The following is a 14,016-nucleotide window of genomic DNA, read 5'->3' on the forward strand; positions in this document are numbered from 1 at the left end:
ACCCAAAAATGGAGCAAAGGGTTCATTTATACTTACCTTGAGGGTAGAGCAGATAGTGAGGTCTGGAGTGAGGTCCGGGTAGGCCCCATTACAAACCCCACAGGGTATGACTTACCTCTTGGCTCACACACTAAGGCCTCAGAGCAGGGTCTAGGCTGTCCCTAGTCAGGATTGCTTCTAGGACCTGGAATGGGAGTCTTTGCAGAAGGAGCCAGGGGCCCAGGCATGGATGAGTAGGAAGTAACCTAGCAAAGAGCACAGAACTTAGGTTAAGACTTTGGGTTCTAGGGTCCAACCCACCTGAATTTGAAGTTCAGAGTCACCACTCACTATTTTTATGTCATGTCTCTGAGTCTGTTTCCTCATCTGTAAAATGGAGGTAAAATGGTGCCTTCTTCATAAAGTTGAGAGAATTTTAAAAGACAATATGTGGGAAGAGCTTAGTGTGGTGGACACAGTAAGTATTAGATAAAAAGTGAGATTTCCTGCTTCCAATTATGAGCGTTGCAGTGAAAGAAAAAAGATACAACGTGCTGTGGGAACTGACTGCCTCCTATCATTTATCTTACAGTAACAATTATTTAAAAGAAACTCAAACTGGCAACATGCCACATCGTGTCTCCAGGAAGAAATATTGGAACTGAGCCTGGAAGGGTGGATATTTGACTTGCAAGATCAAGGCAAGGTTTGCAGGCAGAGGGGGATGAAGAAAGGCTCAGAGACCAGAATGGGTGGGGCTCGGGCAAGAGCAGGCCCAGAGGAGCTCGGGAGGGGAGAAGGCAGGCTCAGAAGCATTGCTTCCTCCTACAAGCGATGGCCTGGCTCTTGAAGATTTTGGAGCAGGTTAATGATTTTGGTGGGGTTTGTATAGACAGAATGGCAGTTGCCTGAGAAGGAACACCACCAGGCAAAGGAGCAAGGAGAAGGCTGATATAAGCATCTAGAGCAAGAGTCAGCAAATCTTCTATAAAGGGCCACTCCAGATACCCCCATCACCAGCATGCTCAGTGCTATTTCTTGGCCCCATGCTTTGGCATACGCTAGCCCCTCTGCCTAGAATTCCAACCAACTTACCCTCCAAAATTAACCAAGTCATTCATTCACTCAACTCATACTTATTAAGCACTTACTCTGTGTCAAGCTCATAATCCTTGTTCTCATGAAATTGATGGTCTAGTGCAAGAGTCAGCAGAATTTTTCTGTAAAGGGCTGGAGAGTAAATATTTCAAGCTTTGAGGGTCAAAATGTCTCTGTCTCAAATAATGGACTCGGCTATTATAAAGCAAAGTTGCCCCTAGACACTATGTAAATGAATGAACCTGGTTATGTTTCAATAAAACTTTATTTATATAAACAGGCACCAGGCCAGATTTGGCCTGAGGGCTGATCCGCCCCAACAGAAACATAATGTGAGCCACAAACATGAGCCATTACATATTTAAATTACACATGGAATTTAAAATTTTCTAGTAGGTGCATTTTAAAAAGGAGATGGGTGAAATTAATTTTACTATATTTTACTTAATCCCATATATATCCAAAATATTACCATTTCAAACCTGCAATTAATGTAAAAAAAACATTAAGGAGAATTTTTCCTATTATTTTTTATGCTACATCTTTGAAATCTGGCATGCATTTTATACTTACAATGCCTCTCAATTTAGACTCACCACATTTCAACTGCTAATCGCTACAAGTGGCTCTGGCCACCATACCTAGTGGAAGGGGGCTCCTGCCTAGGTGGTGACAGGCGAGAGGACAGGAAACTATCTGACATCAACAGAAGGCTTGAATTAATTATGATTTGAATCCAGCTCGGCCACTTGCTTGCTGGCTAATTTCAGACATGGTTCCTCACCAATCTGGGTCTTTTTTAGGCCCAAAGTATCAAGTAGGTGGTTGTCTTCAAACCTCTAGGTTCCTGTCAACTCTACTATGTAGAGATTCTAGGATTCAGAGTTTGCCAGAAGCGATCGTCCACTTGGAGGTTCTTTGCTAAAAAGCATCTTCCATAATACAATGAGCTTGAGAAGATCAGGGTGAGGTTCTTCGTGGCTACTGCCACCACTCATCTCTCCTGGAACTTTGGGGGATGCTTGTCAGCTCTTGAGGAGTTGGGGGGATATAAGGTGGGGGAGGAATACGAGAACCACCCTCCCCAGCTTCTTGGGGGTGGTGTGCCTCCTGCACACACGTGGACACACATGCACAAGCACACGCACAGGATCCTCGCTGCCCCCTTCCCCCAGAGTGACAGCTGTGATCTCCAGCCCATCAGGGAGCAGAACGTGGGAACAGAAATAGACTCCACCTGAGTCAGAGGATGAGTCAGAATGTTCTGGAGAGCTTCAGAAGGGAGCAGCAGGAGGAGCTGATGGTGGGGAAGAGAGCCAGGCCCCCAGGGGAGAGGGAGGAGAATGGGCTGGTTTCCCAGGCATCAAGCCAAGTAAGAACGTCCTAGAAGGAGTGGGGTCCACTGCCACAGGCAACTCATGTCCTGATAAAGGGCCTGTACTGGGGGGTGCAGAGTGGAGGGGAGTTAGAAGGACACGGCTTTTGCAGGGCCAAGAAGGGAGTGATTTAGAAGGGGGTGTGTGGAGGCTACTCTGAGCACACAGGACACCCACAACACCAGCACCTAGCTGCTCTTAATTTCAGACCCTCTCACCACAATAGAAGCACATCTTGAGGCCTACCCTGCTAAGTGGGCTGCTAAACTACTCTGAACTAGGGAAACTGAGGAAGAGGCAAGACTAGGTATCCTAGTTGACCCAGGCTGGGCCGATAGGGTGGGGCTGCAGCCTCTGGCCGAGGACCTGAGAAACCCACAAGACAGAGGTCCGTGTGGTCCAGCCTAATTCAGGCATATCCTCAACGCTGGGGACCAGCCATGCTGCCACATGGGGACTCAGACGGCTCGCCGAAGAGTCTGATCTAGGTTGCAGCCTAGCAGAACCATGTGGGAGGATGGGGACCAGCAAGTGATGGGCCAGCCTAGCATGACCCGCATCGGGAGCCTGACGCCAGGCCACCATGGAGCGGAGGGGATCGGGTGCAGACACAGCGAGGCTTCTGGGGTGTCCTCACACCATGGTGCCAGGGTTGATTTACCAGCTGGCTGACATGCTCAGGCCTCAGCACAGGGACTGTCCCTGACCAGGACTGGTTCTGGGGCCAGGGAGAGGGGACCATGAAGGAGTGCAGGGCCCCAGGCACAGGGAGAGGGAGCTGAGGGGGAGGGGTGCCTCCAGCCCATCCCAATCCACCCATTCTATGCTCACTGTGTTCACATCACCACACTGATCTTAGTGTGGGGGTCCCCCAAAAGCAGAGCTTGAGACAGGGACTTGGGTGCAGGTAATCGATCTGGGAGTTGATCCCAGGAAGCATGAGTGAAAGAGCAGGAAGTGGGAGACAGAGAAAGGGCCCAGCTTCCCAAAGGGGACATTACTGAGGCCATTATAGTAGGCATAGGGGCTTGCGTGCACAGGGCCTCTGAGCAGAGTGCAGAAGGCCTCCTAGAAGTCCCCATCTGGAAAGCAGGAGGCTTTATCCACCACTCTCCATCTCCTGTGGTTGAAGGAGATGAAGGGGCCCAGCAGGAGAATTCATTTCCTGCTACCTTTCCCCCACCCCACCCCGGTAGTTCTGGAGAAAGCCCTGGGGCAGAAGGAGGACAGACTCGAGGTGTCCTGCAGGTGGGGAGGAGGCAGTACTGTCCTGGAATCAGAGGGGACACGGAGGCAGCCTGGCCTCCTATGGCTTCCCACTGCACTTCAAATAAGATGCAAACTCCCTGGCACTGTAAGGTCTGGCCCCAGCCCACTCTTCCAGCGTCCTCTGCCCTCACTCACCGTGCCTGAGATGTCTACACTTCTCAACAGCCCTACTGGTCTCCTCTTTATGCCCAGAAACAGCCACACCTCAAGACTTCGCCCTTATTCTTCCCTCCATGTGAAACCCCATATGGTCGGTTATATGGTCGACCCCTTCTGGTCCTTCAGGTCCCTCGGCAAAAACACCCCCTCCTTAGAGACACCGGCCCCGACCTCCCAGCCTGAGGTCCGTTCTTCTGCTCCTCTCTCGTGGATCCCAGTGGGGGTGGTGTCAGGAAGAGAGGCACAGTGACACATAGGTAGAGGGTGTTTCCACTCTATGGAGACAACGGGAGCAGATAGTTTCAAGAGCAGAGCTAAGAGTAAAATACTTAAGAAGTGATGCATTTTATTTTTTTAATGTAACTTATTTCATTATAAATTTTCACACCTTCATTTTTTGTAATGCCTGTGTTTAACCACCAGCTCATCAAACTCCTGAATCTTTAACGGTGGTCTCTCATGAGCTGAGAAGAGTCAGCTCCAAAACCACTAGATATCACCCCATTCTTTCCCTCCATGTACATTTTAGGGTGTGTGATTATTTTTTTTCTCCTTGCTTTATTCTATTTATGCTGGCCCTCTAATATGTGGGCCCTGTGAGGGTGGAAATCATGACTGATTTATTTTCAGATGTGTCCTCAGAGCCCAGCACAATGCCCAGCCTACGAGAGAAATTCAGGAAATATTTGTGGAAAGAAAGTCTTGAGTGCATGCATGAATAGGTAGGCGAAGTCGATGGATGTCACAGGTTTAGGATTTCTGCTGTGGACAGAAGAGGGACCACGCACCTCAAGAGACCCACACTGAATCCCACAGGGCTTGCTGAGATGCTTCTGAGAGGGCGTGAGGAACAGAACAGTCTCAGAGGTTCCAGGCAGGATAGCCAGGCTGCAGGGAAGAAGAGATGACTCTGAAATCACTGCTTGAGGGCTCCTGGGGTCTCCCAGGGATGGACTCCCCTGAGGTCTTCCAGGGATGGGCTCCCCTGAGGTCTTCCAGGGATGGGCTCCCCTGAGGTCTCCCAGGGATGGGCTCCCCTGGGGTCTCCCAAGGATGGGCTCCCCTGGTGCTCCACTCCCTCTCCATAGCTCCCCTGGCCCATGAGTGAACACAGCTCAGACACATCGGAGCTACCAGAGTTCATCATAGCCCTCCCGGTGGCAGTTTGCAGAGGAGAACTGCACAGGCCTGGTCTGCTCTGATAATTCTGGGATCCCAGCCCTTCATGCCTCCTGTGTCAGCTGTACCCTCCGCATGGGGTGGGCAAAGACCCCAGGAGGAACAGCAAAGTCAGAGAGCCTGAGCCCATTGGCCGTCTGGCATGTGGCCCACCTTCTGCCAATGCCATCCCCGGGCCCCGCCTGGGACTGCTGCTCAAACACCCAGAAGATGCCTGGCTTCACCTATCTGTCTGCAGTTCCTGGCATGGCACCAGGCACAGGGGAGACAGTGGCAAAGGATACTTGTAGCATGAATGAGCCAATGAGTAAGGTGGCTTCCCAGCAGAGCAAATGTGAATCAGAGGCATTTCCCACTCGGGCCAATCCCCTGCCCGGTGCTGGGAAAGAGCACAGAGATGCCAGGCCCGCTCTACCCATAACTGCAATCCAGGAAAGAGCCCAAGAACCCAGCCCTAGAGTCAGCCAGCCTGGGGTCACACCCCAGCCCTTCCACTCCCTAGCCGGGGCCTTCATTTCCTCGTCTGCAGAATGGGACTGCAGTATTACAGGCGGCCGGGGGGATTCAATCAATGCAGCGATACGAGTAAGGGTCTTGCAAATTTCCTGGAACAGTGAAAGAACTCTTTGTGCCAGAAAGTGTCCTAAGCACCTTGTAATATTAATGCATTTAATATTGTGCTTGTGTGCTATAGTGCCTCTGACTGTGTTTTTTCTTTTTGTTTGATTTGTTGGTTTGGGTCGAGTTGGGTTTTTGCTGTTACTATTATGGCTACAGAATAAGTTTCTTTTTTTTTTTTCCTTTTACATATATATTTTTTTTATTGGAGTTTGATTTGCCAACATATAGTATAACACCCAGTGCTCATCCCTTCAGGTGCCCCCTTCAGTGCCCATCACCCAGTCACCCCATCAAAATAATTTTCTTCTCCCTGAGCCTCAATGTTCTCACCTACAAAATGGAGTAGTGGATTAAGTGGCCTCTGATACAGTGTTTGCACAGCAGTAGAGTTCTGACTTCCCACCTCTTGATCCTAAGCAGCTGCTGAGACCTTTTTAAGTCCCCGTGAGCAGAAAGGACTCCCATTGCAGGGGCCTGAGCCAGGAGCCCAGCCCCTGTTGTCAGGAGAATACGAGCGTGGCAGGTGCTGGGGACCCACACAGCCATTCTCATCCCCACCTCGGCTTTGTGCTGCCAGCTCTGCTCTCACCTTCCCATCTTAGAGAGTCTCAGGAGATCAGAGTTGAAAAGCCAACGCTGCCAATGCCGTCCATTCTTAAGTCGGTAAGCATTTGTTGAGTACCAACTGTGTGCCAAGGGCCGTGCAGCGCTTTGGGAACAAGGCAGGGAACAACACAGGAAGATTGCTTGCTGCCTTTTATCTCTGGGGTTAGTCTACTGCAGGAAACAGGAAATAAACAGGCCAAGAAATAAAAAACAAGTGGATTTCAGAAAGAAGAATCATTTATACTCATATATAATGAGTATAAATCAGGTTAATAAGACAGAGTGGCTGGAGGGTAGTCAGGGTGGGCCCTCCGGTGAAGGCGACTTAGGAACCCAGACAGGGGACACATGGGTGGCTCAGTGGTTGAGCATCTGCCTTTGGCTTCTAGCGTGATCCTAGAGTCCCAGGATAGAGTCCCACATCGGGCTCCCTGCATGGAGCCTGCTTCTCCCTCTGCCTATGTCTCTGCCTCTCTCTCTGGGTCTCTCATAAATAAATAAAATCTTAAAAAAAAAAAAAAAGAGCCCAGACAGGAATAGTGACAGGAGCCAACCACAGGGTGAGCTGGGGAGGGGCTGGGGGCATGACCTGTTAAAGGAACAGGTCTGGGTGGCTAGCGTTCAGGAAGCATGGTGGCACCCGGCCACAGAGCTCAGCGACGGAGCAGGGCAGATCAGCAAGTCAGCCTGAGCAGCTTGGATTTGCTTCTAGGTATATTTGCCTGCATGCAGGACCTGCTACATAATTTGTAGGGCCAAGAGCAAAATGGAAACGAATGGCCCTTTTTCAAACAGTATTAAGAATTTCAAGATGCCAACAGGAGAGCATTAAGCCATGCACAGGGCCCTCCTAAGCATGGGGCCCTGCCCATGGAGCCAACCCTGTTGGAACAAAATTGTCGGCTTTAACAAAGCCTTCTTTAATTTGACAAGTATGTATCGAGGGCTTAAAATAAGCCAGGCCCTGTGCCAGGCTCTGAAAATAACAAAAAAGTGAATGATCACACTGAGAAAGCCCCTCTGACCTTCATTTTTCCATTAGATTTTCTCCACCTCATACCAGGCCAGAGGACGGACCCACCCGCACGTATCTGATGGTGGTCAGCCCCACAGAGGTTGAGGCCATCCACTGGATGGATCTGACTTGATTCCCCTGTAATAATGGGAGCAGTTACTGCGTGTCCACCATATGCCTAGCACATGCAGAAATCCCACCACCACAACCCACCAACAGGGACCCAGAAAGGGAGATGAAAGCTCAAGATCAGAGAAAAGGATGAGTTTTTCCCAGTTCATGCTGTTACTAGCATGGGGATGTGGGATGGGGCTGGGACTAAGACCCAGAAGATCTTGGGAAATCCAGAGGCCCCCACCTCTGAGCATATAAAATCCTTACTCCCATGTCCTGTATAATTGTTCAAAGTAAAGACTGAGGTACTAGCTTCCGGTCTGTTGAGGGAGTACCACATGCTAAGCCCTACAGAAAGCTCTCCACATAGATCTTCTCATTATTTTTCTATAAATACCAGCTTTGCAAATAGAGTCCAATTTCTCCACTACTGGTGGAGAGACTGAGATTCAGAAAGGTTGAGGGGCTTGTTCAGGGCCTCCTGGCCAGTGTGTGGTGAAGCTGGGGTCCAAGTTGAGCTGCGTGCCCCAGGGCTAAGCCCCTGGCACTGTCCTGCTCCCTCCATCTCGGCTAGGGTCCTGCACCACTTTTGCTGCTGTGCAACCCCCAGCCAGGGGGTCCTTTTCTTACTTTCCAAGGTCAGAACTCAGAAGTCCAAGGAGCCCAGACTCAGAGAGAAGGTCTAGGGTTTGACCTGGTGTCAACATCAGGGCTGAAGATTGCTTCATGCCCAGCCCAAGAGGAACAGGAAAGTCTGACTTCTCCCCTTAACCATGGGAAAGAGCTCCTTTTCTAAAAAAAGCAAGGTCGGAACTATGAGTGTGACATGTCAGGCCCTTTCTGCTGCAGATTTTCCCTCTGTCTTGGCCTTCTGGGGCAGTGGAGAGGGCTATCTTGAAAGAGGAAGACTTGCTCACTCTTGGTTTTCTGGCCAAGGATCTGAGGGACTTCCCTAAAGAAAGCTCCCTGCAGAAAGGTTCTGGGGCCACTTGTGGCCTGAGAAGACTCCATCCCTGCTCTGCAGAGCAACTTCAGCTGGGACCCTCGAGTCAGGATTGGCAGCCACACTTTGGCCCAGAAGAAAGCTCTGGAGAGCGGGACCTGGGCCTCCTGAGCCCCCAAACAGAAAGCCAGGTAGCCTATGGAAATGGCTGCACAGGTGCTGGTGGCCCGTGTCAGTTCCAGCTCTGCTCTGGGGTGATGGGGCTCCACTGTCTGGCAGAAACTACATCTGGGAGAGCCCAGAAGGAGTCCCACACCACCCCTCAATAGCTCTGGGACCCGGGCACATCCACTAATCCCTTTGGAACTCCTAATCCCTATTTTCCTGGATTAAATGATAGAATCCATATTAAGAAAGAGATAAGAATAAAAGGAAATATATTTCCTGGTCTCAGGGAAGTTGCAGAAGCAGAACAGTAACTGAGCGAAATAGTGAGAGTTCATGGGCTCAGGTGTACAATACAGACAGCATCCTGGATTTCGGAACCTGGGGTCAAAGTTTCAAAAAGAAAAAAAATCACATGTCCTTTGATACCACCATTCCTCATTCCCGCCTTCTTTCCATTCATTTGTCTTACATCTCTATCATAAGTCTACGTGAGTCCTTGGACCTGAAAGAATGTCTGCCTGTCCCTGGAACTATAAAGCCTCCAAAATTCTTAGGTCCCAATCTTTCTTTGAAACCTTGTAAGGGCTCCTCCTTGGAAAGCAAGCAAAGGAGAAATCTCAAGACATTCGATTTTCATATTCTTGATAAGGGGTTGGTTACTTCTCCCTTGATTTTTTTGTAGTGCAAAAATAAGTTATGATTAGAATTGAAATATCTTGTGTCCAGAACTCTGAAGGCTTTTTCTTTTTTTCTTGGAATGTGAATCTGTCCATTTTGCATACTCAGTAAATTGCTCCAAAAGTATCATGAAAAGCTATCACTTATTAAGCATTTAGAGCCCCGTGTTAAAAAATAATTCATGCAATTCTTACAAAAATCTTTATCATAAAGCAATTACTGAGGGTCATGGCTAAGAACATTGGGTGTGAAGTTAGGCTGAGTTTCCACCCGGACTTAGAGCTTTCTAGCCGAGTGACCTTGGACGTGTTACCTAAGCATTCTGAACCTTGGTTTCTCATCTGAGACATGGGGAAAACAAGGGTACCTACCTCGTCGTGGCTGGAAAGGGTATAATAAAATAATAAAAAACACACTGTCTGGCACATCCCAGGGACTCTACAAAGGCTGATTTTTAGTATAAAGCTCCCTTTCCTTTTAAGGAAATTGGGGCTTCAAGAAGCTAAGTAGCTTGCCCCGAGTCATACCAGTAGAAATGACAGAGTGGGGATTCTAACCCAATTCTTCTAAACCTAAAGTCTACCCCATAACTATCAGAGTTTAGTGCCTTGCGCCCAGCATCTGCCTGGCATGGAGAAAGCTGAGAATCAAGAGAACCTCCTCTCTTTTTTTTTTTCCTTTTAATAAAATAATTTTTATTGGTGTTCGATTTACCAACATACAGAATAACACCCAGTGCTCATCCCGTCAAGTGTCCCCCTCAGTGCCCGTCACCCACTCACCCCCACCCCCGCCCTCCTCCTCTTCCACCACCCCCAGTTCGTTTCCCAGAGTTAGGAGTCTTTATGTTCTGTCTCCCTTTCTGATATTTCCTACCCATTTCTTCTCCCTTCCCCTCTCTTATCAACCATCTTGCACAGGGAGCAGAAGCAAAGCTAAAGGGTGGCGTCACGTACCTTCCACACACAGGCTTTGGGATCAGTAATCCTCAGCCTCTCTGCACCAAGCAGGCTTCATCTTCTAGAAGCCACACCAGTCTGCGGGCTGACCCACACGTGCCTGTCTGCATCATGGCCTTTTGTCACTGACATCACATTCTTTAGATTTACTCCTGCTTAGGAAACGGGCCTCCTCCTTCTAATCTACTGAAAAATCATACATGCTGTATAAAATATAAACATTATGGACATACGACTATAATGCTGAAAAGGCACCTTCAGGATCCAGCTCAACACTGCTTCAGGCAGCGACATCAGGCAAAACAGAGTTGTGAAACTAAGTCTACTTGCCATCCCTGGCAGCCACAAACAAGAACTCAGATACGTTAGTCATTATAGTCTGTATTCTGCTGTGCACATGCTGCAGAAGTGGAGGGAGAAATGAATAAGCCACACAGGCTGAGGATGTCAGGACTTCTTGAAGGAGTCGACATGGGCACTGGGTTTTGATGGATAAGTAGGAGTTGACATGTGAAAAAAAAAAAAAGAGGGCCGTGTGAACAGAGACAGAGGGATCTGAAGGGTGTGGTTGGAGATGGTTAAGGAACATCCCATCACTGACAGTCTTACCTCCTCATTCACTCCTGCATATTGAAGAACCCAGGGAAGATGCCAGAGCCTGTGTTGGCTACTGCAAAAGTCAAGGTGAACCTCATCCAGAAGTTTCCCGTGTGACGTGGGAACGGATCATTGTGAAACAGCATGAGAGGTGTAAGCAGGGTGTCTCTAGTGGCTAGGGCTCCAGGAGTAGGGATTAAATCTGCATTGCAAATGGAAACAGAGGATAGATTCTGAACTCCATTTGGGGCGGATAGGATATGCAGGCTTCTATGACCAATTACACCCCAGGGATGAGGGACAGGGAGAAATCTGGGAGAGGTAGGAATGGCAGGAAGGAAATGCGCCTGGGAAGTTAAAAGCTAGCTGAGCTTTAGGATCGGCTTTCTGAATCCGTGAGCGTAGGAAGCCTCGGACTTAGAAACTCTTTGTGGGCAAGAATGAAGATCGTGGCACCCTGAAGGCCCTGCACCCCGCAGCTGCTGCGCCTGACTCCACTCTGGGTAGACACGCGGAGCTCAGCGGGAGCTCGATGTTGTAATGCGTCCTGCCCCATCCTCCCCTGCAGATCCTTCCGGAGCAAACTCGCCCTCATCCACACCCCACCTGAGCACTGGGACCAGAAGCTTCTGTGCAACGCGGAACGACACAAAACTGTTCCTCTTTTCAAAAACCAAAACGCTCCCAAGATTGAACGTGTGGATGCTTGTGCGGCTCAATCTCGGCAAACATCTGCTACCTTTGTGTGGCGAGCGCAGTCTCTTTAGAACAGTGCCTTTGATTTCAGGGAAAGACAAATCAGGCTGCACGTTTTTGTTCTGAATGCGTCTCATCACGGGAGGAAATTTTCGGCAGCTTGGAATTCTGAATGTATGAAAAATGGATTTTCTTTTTAAACAAAGAGTTCACGATAAAGAATCAACACAGTTCCTGAAAGAGACGAAACCAGTCCTCTATTCCTGTCCCTTTCGCCCTTGCCTGCCTCATCTTTTTTCTGGATTCTCCGAGGTCTCTCTCATCTGCATAGCCACTGTCACATCAGAGCTGGCAGCAGTTCTGGCCTCAGAGGGTAGGGTCAGGGCTGGTGGTGGCCCGAGTTGCCTCCCTCCGTGGAGTGAGCTACAAAATATGCCGTGAGCTCTTCTGTCCTGGTGTCAGATCTGCACCGATATGTTTGAAAATGATCCAGATGGAGAGGTGCCGGCAGTGCCCGAGTGTGTCCGGGGTGCAGGTCCTCACTTCCACAGCCCCATCATAAGGGGCTGGTGTCACTGCCCCCAGACATAGCAGGTGTGCAAGAGCAGGCTCAGGTATGAGCATCAGGCTGCTTTGGGGTCAGCTCCTCTCCTGGCTGCCTTCCAGCTGGGCGGTCCAAGGGTCATTTCAGACTTGCTGGACCTCAGGTTCACTGTCTATCAAACCGGCAAGAACAAAGCTCCCCCAGCCTGCCCCGCCCCACCCACGTCAGAAGCCAGTGGGTGAACATGTACACAGCCGACTTGCAAGCCACAAAGCACTGTAGGGTGACCCACTGTCCCAGTTTACTTGAGGTTAAAGGGTTTCCCAGGATGTGGGACTATCGGTCCCCAAACCAGGAAAGTTCTGGACACACCGGGACTGTTTGTCTTCAAATATGGCACAGCCCCATTGTGACAGGGATGAGGACTAAGGTCATCAAGGGGGCAAAATGAATTTTCTGGAAAAATGTACACTGATTCCTTAAACAAAATATTCTAAGAACGTTAGGAGAGGGTGAATCAAGGGGCTTTCTTAGTCTCATTTCGCCCTCCTGAACACCCGCAGAGCACAGTGAAGCTTATATAATAATAGCCACACACCGTCCCCTGTGGGTTTCAGCTTTACATCTATTTCATAACTACCTGTACCCCTTTACTGTGCTCTCTGTCCAGCCGGCCCCCCAAAAGCTTAGTGGCTTAAAACTATAGTCATCTACTCCGCTCATGATTCTGTGGCTCAGGGGGCAGCTGCCCTCAGTCTAGCCCCCTCGGGGACCTCAGCTAGAGGCTCGTCAGCCGGAGCCCAGCTGCCCTAGGACAGTTGCAGTGGGATGGCTCATTTCAGCTTCACAGAGCGTCTCATCATCCAGCAGGCTAGCCTGGTTCACACGATGGCCGGACAGGGTTCTGAAAGAGCATCACAGCCCCCCCACCCCGCCCCAGCCTCTGGAGGCCTAGCCTCAGACCTGGCATGCCAGCCACCCCACACACCACTCTGCGGCGCTAAAGCAAGTCACAGGCCAATCCAGATTCAAAGGGAGGGGAAATGAGACTCCAGCTTTTGATGGCAGGAGCTGCAAAGATACATTTCGAAGGGGTAACAGGAGGGAGTAGAAAACAACCTACAGCAACATCTTTCTGATTTATTTTATAAAACCTAGAAATGAGGGGCTTCCTAACTGTAATAATCCAGGGTCACATTGCTGCCATCCTCTCAGCCATTCAAGCCAGAAACCTTGGAATCCTCCCAGCCTGTGTCTCCTACTCCCTCTGTGTCCAACCACCACCAAGCCCTGCACCAACACCTCTAAGCATCCCTCTAGGTGCCGCCTCCCCTCCACACCCATACCCACACCTGAACCCACAGGTTGCTCCTCACTCCCTGGGATTATGGTAGCAGATTCCTAATCCTGCTCCCTGCTCCCTGCCTTACCCTCTCTAGTGCTTTCTCACTGCGACCAGGGAGGCCTTTCTAGAGTGGGCCTTTAGGTGTGTCAGTCCTCTAGGCTCTGCTCTAGAGCCTTCTTTTCTCCCTAGTGTTGCCAAATCCCATCGGGCAAACCCTTTCCACCCTCCTCTCCCTACATCTCCCTCCTGCTAAATCACTGCTCCAAGTACCAAAACTATGGTCTGGGCACTGTAAATTATCTGGCTTTTCCTAAACAAATCATGTCTTTTCATGCTTTTGAAAATATAGCTTAATCCTCCATGGGGTATTTCCAGAAACCTAGACGTTTGTTACCAGATCTAGACTGCGAACCTACCTCCACACCCAGAGGAGCAGCACTGTTTCCATCTCTGTTACTGGGTCTTCCTGGTGATAACACAAAGCATTGGTTCATTGTATTGGTCAGCATTCTCCAGAGAAACAGAGCCAATAGGACATGTGCATGGGTGTGTAGATGTAAATGCATATAGAAATCTCTTCGTGTGTACACATGTATATGTGTGTATGTATATACATATATATTTGTATATCTGTTCCTTCTGCCTACAAATGTGTGCATGTCTGTGTGTA

General features: G+C 49.5%; 1 long non-coding RNA gene across 8 annotated transcripts in view; it reads right to left on the reverse strand.

Annotated features, from left to right (window-relative positions):
* LOC140618457 (uncharacterized) overlaps positions 1-14,016 on the reverse strand; it is a 111,016-nt gene that overhangs the window by 3,799 nt on the left and 93,201 nt on the right. For 2 of the 8 annotated variants that reach the window (XR_012018591.1, XR_012018592.1), the window contains one exon: positions 116-245. This is a non-coding gene — a long non-coding RNA (uncharacterized lncRNA). The other 6 variants (XR_012018589.1, XR_012018588.1, XR_012018590.1 and 3 more) reach the window with 6 other exon arrangements.

This window comes from Canis lupus, chromosome 26, assembly GCF_048164855.1.
Source record: "Canis lupus baileyi chromosome 26, mCanLup2.hap1, whole genome shotgun sequence".
NCBI classification, from domain to species: Eukaryota; Metazoa; Chordata; class Mammalia; order Carnivora; family Canidae; genus Canis; species Canis lupus.